The 8,965-nt window shown below is 38.6% G+C and overlaps 1 protein-coding gene across 11 annotated transcripts in view; it reads left to right on the forward strand.

Moving 5' to 3' along the window:
• foxp1 (forkhead box P1) overlaps positions 1 to 8,965 on the forward strand; it is a 220,000-nt gene that overhangs the window by 147,670 nt on the left and 63,365 nt on the right. The gene's annotated exons all lie outside the window — the stretch shown is intronic.

Consider the following 8,965-nt stretch of genomic DNA (forward strand, 5'->3'; position numbering starts at 1 on the left):
TGGATGGATGGATGGATGGATGGATGGATGGATGGATGGATGGATGGATGGATGGATGGATGGATGGATGGATGGATGAGGGAGGTTCAGAAAAGTAGATGTTTGGTGTGTTGAAGTGGAATATTTGCAGATCAAAATAATCTTTTTAAAGAAATTCCTTGTATCTCATTTATTTTTAATTGAAACAATGCTGCATATGTGATGCAATATTTACCTTCATTTTAGATCAGTTGCCTCAAAGATGTATATCTGTGTTTGAACAAGGCGTGCTTGTTTGTGCCGGTGTGAAATTGCAAACTGCTTGCGGGCATGTTTGGTAATTAATACAGAGGCCCCATTCTCTGTGTGCTTGTATATATTATATATATATAATATTTAATACCCTTACTGTCCCATCGGGGGCTCTTTTTAATGAGCTATTGTTGTAGCTGGGTCTAATGTCAGGTTGTGGAAAAGCTTCTTTGTTGTGCAGATGTCTTCGGAATAGCTCCAGAGGATGAAATATGATTGCGATGACCTTTCAGTTGTGTGCATATTTGTCGGGATTCAAAGAAGTTGAAAGGATCAAACTGAAGTTTCCCCGGCCTGCCAGGGAACGGTGGCGCGGAGGTCAGTGGAGGGGACCACAGCAGCAGATTCCAGCGTACAGCCAGTTGTTGGTACATAGCAAAGTACTAGAGCATCTCCTACAGACAAAGACAAAATTAAAATTCTAATTTATTAATGTATACAGAGAGCTTGGCCAAGCTGTCACTCAGCTATTGAAAAGAGAGTCGGCCCCTTCTCCCCTCCTCGTGCTTTTCTCCTCCTCCACAGCTCTGCACACTTCTAGTGTGGGGAGCTCAGACTCGCTGCAGTTTCTAACTGCTGCTGTAAATTGCCCTGCCTCTAATGTTGCAAGTTGCATTTTGTTGGCATTAAGAAAAAGCCACAGGTTCAACCAAGTGTTTGTTGATCTCTGAGTTATGTATTCTGCTAATTAGATAGACCCCAACCCCATACACACACAAACACAAGCCAAGTGTTCATGCATAAACATCATTCTGTCGTTCTGAGGGTGCATTAGACCTCATTCATTTTCATGGTTTTGTTTTAGGTTTTGTTTAGTTACTGCAATTTCTTTTTACTTTTTTTCTGGTGGTTAATTTTTTTCTCTCTCTCTCTGTTGGTAGTTTTGCCGCTTCATAGTTTCTTGCTTTTGCAGTTTAGGTCAGCTCCTTTTTATGCCTAAAACAGCTATGAAAGAAATGGAGCCTCCTCATTTATAATGTCATGTATTTCAAGTTCGTAGCAGCCATGGGGACATTTTCTACCCACCTTGACATTCTGCAACCTCAAAGGACTTCCTGTAGTCTCCACTAGGCATGGGTTAGTATGAGCCCCATGTAGTACGGCAACCTGTAGGAGAACGATTGTAGGTTAATTGTTTCAGGTTATTTACAGCTGCGTCAAGAATGATCCTGTACATACAAGTATATAACATGACTTGATGGTTGAGTTAATACAACAAATTAATAGTATTTTGTACTGTTTCTAACATAAAATAGTTTAATTTGTTTAAGCTAAAACTCACTTTAGATTATTTATCTGATTAAATTGACTTGAGGATGCTAATAAAGAGTAAACAACACTAATTGGAGTGCATGGAAATTCTGCTTTTATAGAAAGACACACTGCTCCTGGAAAAAAAACAAAAAAAAACAGCTAAAACCAGTTTGAAACCAGTAACCAACTATAGTTTAGAACCAGTTAATAGAATTGATGGGGGTCGTTTCTTTACTTCCCACCACATGACTGGGCTTGTTTTTCCACAACCAGGTTTTACCTTCCCTTTTTTTCTAAGAGGCCAAGTTGTAGCAGTGTTTAGAAACAGATAGTGCTGCTTCACTCTCTGCTTAACATGGCAGGATTGATCTCTGCTTAATTCCAGAACTTTCTCTGGCATCAAAATAGCTTCGAACTGTAGGAAAGACGTTGTTATAACCTGATGATGCTAACTGGCCCAGTGCCACACCTGATCTACCTGTAGGAGATTCCTTAGTTGTATTGATTTATAAGGGATCAAACGTAGACTTAGACAGATTTATTGTCATTTTGTATACACTAAAGTAAACAGAAATACATTTAGTTTAAAACAGCTCTAGACAATTTCATTTTTAAAGTGCAGCCTTACACATATAAAAATAGGAATATAAACATATGACTGTATATTTATATATATATATATATATATATATATATATATAAAATAACCTATTTAACATAACATTCAGCAGTCTAATGGCAGTGGGGAAGAAGCCATTATGGAAAAACTGATATGGAAACTTCACAAACTAAACAGAAGTAAAGAGAATCAAAATGAAAAATAGAAAAAATCAAATACGAGGTTTACTGAAAATAGAAGTAGATAATAAAATATTAAAATATGCAATTAGAATATAGTTTACGGTTAAAGAAACAGGAGTTTCAAGTCCTTTGTTATCACAAACAATGTTTAAGCAATCCAGTACAAGCTCCTCTCTGTGTTATGTGACTCAGACATGCAGAAAAGAAAACCTAGAATCCATAGAACCAGTTTTGGAAGTAAAGGGATTTTGGTATTCATCAAGAAAATGTAAAAAAAAAAATATCGGCTCTTAATTTAAAATTCTTATTGGCTATTTTTGCCATTATTTTTTTTATTTTCTTGGACTGTAAAATAATAAAAAAGTGATGAAAAATTTGTGGTCTAGTGAGTTTTTTGTGTGACATCTGAGTATTTTTATCTAATTCTAATATGTCCCTAATTCACAAAATTACTTAACAATTAAAAATAAAGTGATACATTTAAGGGAAATGACAAAAACTGGAATGTTTACATGAGCCGGTGAAGAAGAGAATTGCCTTGAAGCACCAAAGGGTAACGGTCAGACTTTCATCTCACTTCCTCTTTTAAGAAAAAAAAACATGCCAAGAGGATCCTCCTCATACACATTACACCCCCCCCACACACACATGTTGAGAGAATAACCACTATCTCCATCACACAGCCTGGATAATGATTCTCTGCTGAGCTGGACCGGGTCATCAAAAGACACAATCCAACAATTATGAGACTAGTAAGCCGGCACCTCATAAAAGCACCTGATCTGCACACAGGGCTCCATTCATCTCAGCGGTCTTCCTATTAGGCACGAGGAGCTGTGGCAAGAGACTTTTACTCATTTGGAGATGTGACTCACTCTCCAATTCATTCAAGTCAAAAATAATGAAGCGTACTATATATGAAACATCTGGTTAGAAAAAAAACAGCCTTCATATAGTACAGAAGGGGAAAAAAATATGAGTCAAACAAACCTCAGAATCCTTGATCAGCGTTAAATGGCTCTTTGGTTTTATGTCTTCAACAGGGGTCCCCCCCCAGTCCCCCCTCAGCATTGCACCGCCCACCACTGCCTCTGGATGAAGATGCCTGAGCTTGATACTCAGCAGCTTGGAGGCCTTCTAATCATTCTGGAGATGCAAACAGCTGCCATGCAGGCTGGAAAGCAGCTAAACATACTTGACTGGTCAAAAAGCCAGTAAATTACATTGACAAAATGACACGTGTAATTAAAAGAATCCATGCCGCTTTTACCTTTTTTCGCACTTCGCACCTACAGTGGCACAACGACGAGAGCCAGCTACTCCCACCCCGCTAATTACCATTATCAGTGAAATGGTAGGGTTTGACTCATTAGTTCCATGTGCATTTAATTAGAGGCAGGCTGAAATTGGATTTAACTTATTACTTTTTCATGGATCACTTTCTTGTCATCACTTCAAATTGGATTGCAGCCCCAGGTAACTAATTATGCCAGCCGCAGGATCAGGAGTAGAGAAATAGGTAATTAGGAAGAACACTGTCGGACCCTCACTGATAGTCCAGCAGTACCGAGATTTGGAGGGAGAGGAGGTAGGGGAAGTTTCTGCTCTTCTGTGGTGTTGTTCACTATAAATACTGGTTAACCACATCTCACTGCAGGGCATCCAAGGTTTGCATCGACCCCCTATAGGCAATGATGTGGCCCTCAGCAGGGCAGTAAATGTTGATGTCTCTGCTATCAGTGCATTATCCTGATTATTGAGGCCTAGCATAGACATAGCATATCTGTAGTTAACTAAAACTGCGTGATCGATGGGGCAGCTGTTGGCGCTGTTTCCCTGCAGCAACAAAGCCCTGGGTTTAGTTTCCAGTCTCGGGTCTTTCTACATGGATTTCCCATGTTTCCCAATCCAGCTTCTCCTTAAAGTTAAAAAATAGTAGGAGTAATTGTTTTTCAAAGCACTATGTGTTACCCCAAATATTATTTACTTATCTGTCTGCCACAGGTGGTCCTGCATTAGCTATACTAGAAATAGAGGAAGCATCGTGCTGTACTTAAAAAAGATGACTTGAGCTTATATTGTTAAACAAGGAAAATGATCCTGAAGTTGACTTTTTAAACTACTTTAGCTGTTCTAAAGCTATTAAAACAGTATTTTAGCATATTCCTTATCAAATTAACATAATTTCCTCAGCTTTCTAATGGCTACCAGCTTTACAATCCATTTTAATGATACACTAAAAGCTCAACAGGACAAAATATTTTTGCTTTAAAGTTCAAATTCAGTTTATTCATACAGCACCAATTCACAACCAATGTCATCTCAGGTAAATCCTACAGAATGGTTCCAAGTTTTCTGTCTAATGAAACCCGGCTGATTGGGTCGAGTCATTGACTTTGCAGAACACGATCCTCCTGGATGAAAATGTGGCAACAGTAAACATTCACTTTCATAGTGCTGTTGACCCTGCTGTAATCCCTCACACTGAGCATGCAGTGAAGGTGGAGAGGAAAAAGAAAGAGAACATGGAATCACTGATAAATGAATAATCTCTATGTTAAAGATGGTCATTGTTAACTAGCTCCATTGGTTTGGTCTGGCTAGTAAGAAAAAAAGCTCTGCTTGTTTCTTTAGACAAAAGGATGAAAGAGAGCTCATAAAGTTAGGAGTTGAAGTCGTGCCTTTAAAAAAAATGGCTGCTTATAAATTAATTGTTATTTGATCGATAAGATTAATCAATTTTAGATTCATTTAGGTTAATTCTTTAATGATAATTTGTATTCCTGTGTGAAACATAAGAAACATTCATATCCTATTTTATTCCAGGCAGCCTTCCTATTATTTGCTCAAAGTTAAACTCTGTCTCGCACCCTCAGAAATCTGCCAATATATTTTCTGACATTGCACATAATTTGGGATGTATTGCATCAATTTCGTTCTCTAATTATGCAGGACTTGAAACATTAGTTTTCTGCTTAACTAATTGATCATTTTATTGTTTTTATTTTTCTTATTATTAACAGACTCGCCTGCTCATGCAAAAGGCAAGAAGCTCTATTTTTCAGAATTTTCCACTTCTTGACCCTATTTGATCTGGGTTTTAATCAACCTGCTGTTTTTCTATTTTTAATTCCTGCATGCAAAAAGAAACATAGATATCTGATCCTAACCTATGCTTAAATAATCTGCATTAGTTATAGAAAGATCTAGTTCTTGTTTATCAACACTACCTTTTTTAATCCAGATGCAAAAAGACAATGAAAGCTGTTTTCACTGGTCTTCATTAATAAATTAGAAGCTACTATTAATGTTTTTTTTGTTTGTTTTTTTTTTGTCGAACAGAGAGTCTACCTTATAATGAAGAATTTAAATTATCTCCTGGTAAAGCATCGTCTTTTCTTTTTTATTCTCTTCTTTTTTTAAACTGTAGAGTCCACCCCTTACAAAGGGCATCACCGGGTCAAAGATAACGTTTTAGTCTACTAGGTGAAAGCCCTTTTAAGTCGGAGAGGACCCCCCCCTCCTTGCGTTTGCTCTTCACATCCTTCATTTGCGGTCTGTTGGGGGGAAGCGTGGTGTGACACAATCCAGGGGCCAAGCTTTCGCTGACAGGACGGGGAGAAGCCGTCGGCTCTCTTTCCCTCCTCTCTCCCACTGTTTTTTCAGTAGGCCCGTGGCATCATCCTGACACATGTACACCACAGAGCTCCAATCTGTAACTCATTAGAGCACTAGGCCAAGGCCTGGCATCTGGAGCTCAGCCAGCGCTGCAGGCTGATCGGAGGCAGCACTCTGAGGTGCCTTCACAGGCCCAGAGTGGCAGCGACAGCCCCGTGTCCACAAGCCACAAGTCTGGATCACTGTTCTGAGTTTTTGGCATTGTTAAGCAACAGTAAAGACAATAACATTCTGTACATATGATTACATTTGATTTACCACCGTAAGCCCTGCTACAATAATCTTCATGTCTTAGGAAATTGTCACTAGTTATCAGATTTAAGGCACTTTCAATTTGAGCTAGGTGAGATTTTACTCATCTGACATTTAGCCATGCCAGGTACTGTTTGGCTTAGTTAAAGAGAAAAACTAACGTGGATGGAAACTGTGACATTTTCTTTATTTTAAAAGCATGATTCTTAAATAATCTGCTTCCCTCAAAAAGTTGAAACCCTGCGTTAGGCTTGGCTTGAAGGTCTTTAAAGTACAGTTACACACTGTAGTTAAAATTACTGATGATATCGTAATCGTTTGATTGATGTGAAAAGCTAATTGGCGTTTTTTTTTTTTTTTTTTTTAATAAAAGCAGTTAGATCATGTTTTACATTTTAGTTTTACATTAGTTTTGATACCCTGATGCTGTTCTTCCTTAAGTTAAAGTTATTACATTACTAGAATCAGATAGCTCTGTTTCCTTACTGCTTAGAGTAATATTGTTTCGTTTTTCAGTTTTACATGACCTCCAGGTTCAGTTCTCTGTTTTTGTTGGTTGTCTCCATTGGAGGCTGTAATAAAATCACTTTCTGATGCCTGCGCTGCGCTGAGGTGATACTGTCTGTCAGTCCTCATATGTGACACAGCGCAGCCGGCTGTCTCTAGTGCCGCTTCGTTTCTTGTCATACTGTAAAATGTATCATGTGGAAGGTAAAGATTAAAACCAGGTTAGGGATAAATCCTGTCAGGATGAAGTCATCTATCCCACATAGTGAAGCTGTGACTGTGGATCGGAGGAGGTCAGCTGCATTGGGAGCTTTCTCCCAGCCAAGTGGATGACTGTCTCATTGACTGGAGTCACAGCGCTGGCAGCCACTCTGCCATATTCAAAAGCTTCTTTTCATTGGAGGCCTGATGTTTCCCTTCGAGCAGCGAAGCTTCCAACCGACTGAACAATCCACGCAGTAACACACAGGCATGCACTTCCCCTCACAATTTGTTTTATCTCCGTGTCATCCTCTGGCACTATATCTTGATGTCAGGCATGTGTTGTTTAGAGTGATTCACGCGCCCTTTGCCGAGGGGTGGAAGGATGGATGGAAGCACAGTCAGGCATGGCATTAATAAACACTAACAGCTATGCAAGGTGCAGTCAAGTCAGCATCAGCTCACAAAGCAATTTCTCCTGGGGTGTCACTGCACATTTTTGGCAGCTTGGCAGCTCAAATTCCATTTTCACTTTTGTTCGAAGGAGAGAAAACTCTAACATTTGTTTTTCTGCGGGGCGTTTTTTAAGTGCAGCCTCAGAGAGCACAAACTAATTGCCACTTTGGCTTTTTTTAGATAAATTCTGATCTATGTAGTGAGGATTAGCTGGTTATTATTATGAAAATGTACCAAATGTCCAAAGCCGGGCATCCATCGTACGATATTTTTAATCATTGTACTCAGCTACAGCTCAAACTGTACGATGAAATCGCAGGGTTTAAAAGTTCACAGCTCACGGTGTATGTTCTCACACTGTGTGGCCCGACGCACTGATGTGATCTAACTGCTCACATTGTACGTCTAAGAACCAGACATAGGATTCAGCGCCGAGAGATGGTGCTGGTCGAACTTATCAATCTGGAAGAAGAGGAACTCCCTTGTTTTCACGTGTGCCATTCATGAGGCTCTGGTTAATCAGCTCATAGCTCTGCTGCAACAGCAGGATTTTCTCACTAACACCTTACGAGGGCAGATTGATTTTCAAACATGTTTGATTTACTCTAGACTTTAAGATTCCTGATCGGAAGGTGGTCGTGAGAGGCTGATTGCCCCTCGTTACCCCCTGTATACTACAGAACACACTCTGAGGCCTAAAAAATTATACAGTTTATGTCCAGCCTAAAATGTTGTTGCTTAAAAACCACTAGGGTTTAAGTACATTTAATGAGATGCCACAAGAAGTTACAGATTTACTGGAGTTTTTTTGGTAGCATAGACCAAAGCTAGACTGACCCTCCCCCACCTAGTGCTTCTGACTGCCAGTCAGCTGGCTGAAAGAAATTCTTCTCACCCTGTACAAAAAACAACAATTTTATTATTAGTAAATACCTTCAGGTAAGAACACATGGTTAGTCAACATGAGGAAACTAAAGCAGTGCCAACCGAAATTATTTTTCTAAGTATTTTGGCAAATAGACTTAGACAACGTTTATTGTCATGTTGCATACACAGAGCCTTCAGACAGTAAATGAGCAACAACTTAGCAATGAAATGAACATTAGGGTGGCAAAGTAATAAATTGGCCTGGAGTTTTAAAAATAAAAGCAATTATTGTGATTCATTTTGGTGTTTTTTAGTGATTAACAATTATTCAGATTAGATTTTAACTTCGAGTCTAAGCAGTAACAAAAAAATTTATTGTTTTTGGTATTATGTTTTGACATATTTGTTTTTTGTGTATGGTTGTTTCTTTTTTGGTATATCTCAAATAAGTTTGTACATTTTCTCTTTTTTGTTTTCTATTAAAAATATCAACCATTAAGCAATCCACCACCACCTGTCAGTGACAGTAGTACATTGGAAAATGTCATTGGGTCAAAAAAAAAATAAAACATACAGCTGGCAGTAAAAGAAATTAAATTGGCAATACTTACAAAAAACTAGAAATTGTGACATTGTTTTTGAATATACATACAAAAAA

Source organism: Cyprinodon variegatus, unplaced genomic scaffold (assembly GCF_000732505.1).
Source record: "Cyprinodon variegatus isolate N-32 unplaced genomic scaffold, C_variegatus-1.0 Scaffold51, whole genome shotgun sequence".
Classification (NCBI taxonomy): domain Eukaryota; kingdom Metazoa; phylum Chordata; class Actinopteri; order Cyprinodontiformes; family Cyprinodontidae; genus Cyprinodon; species Cyprinodon variegatus.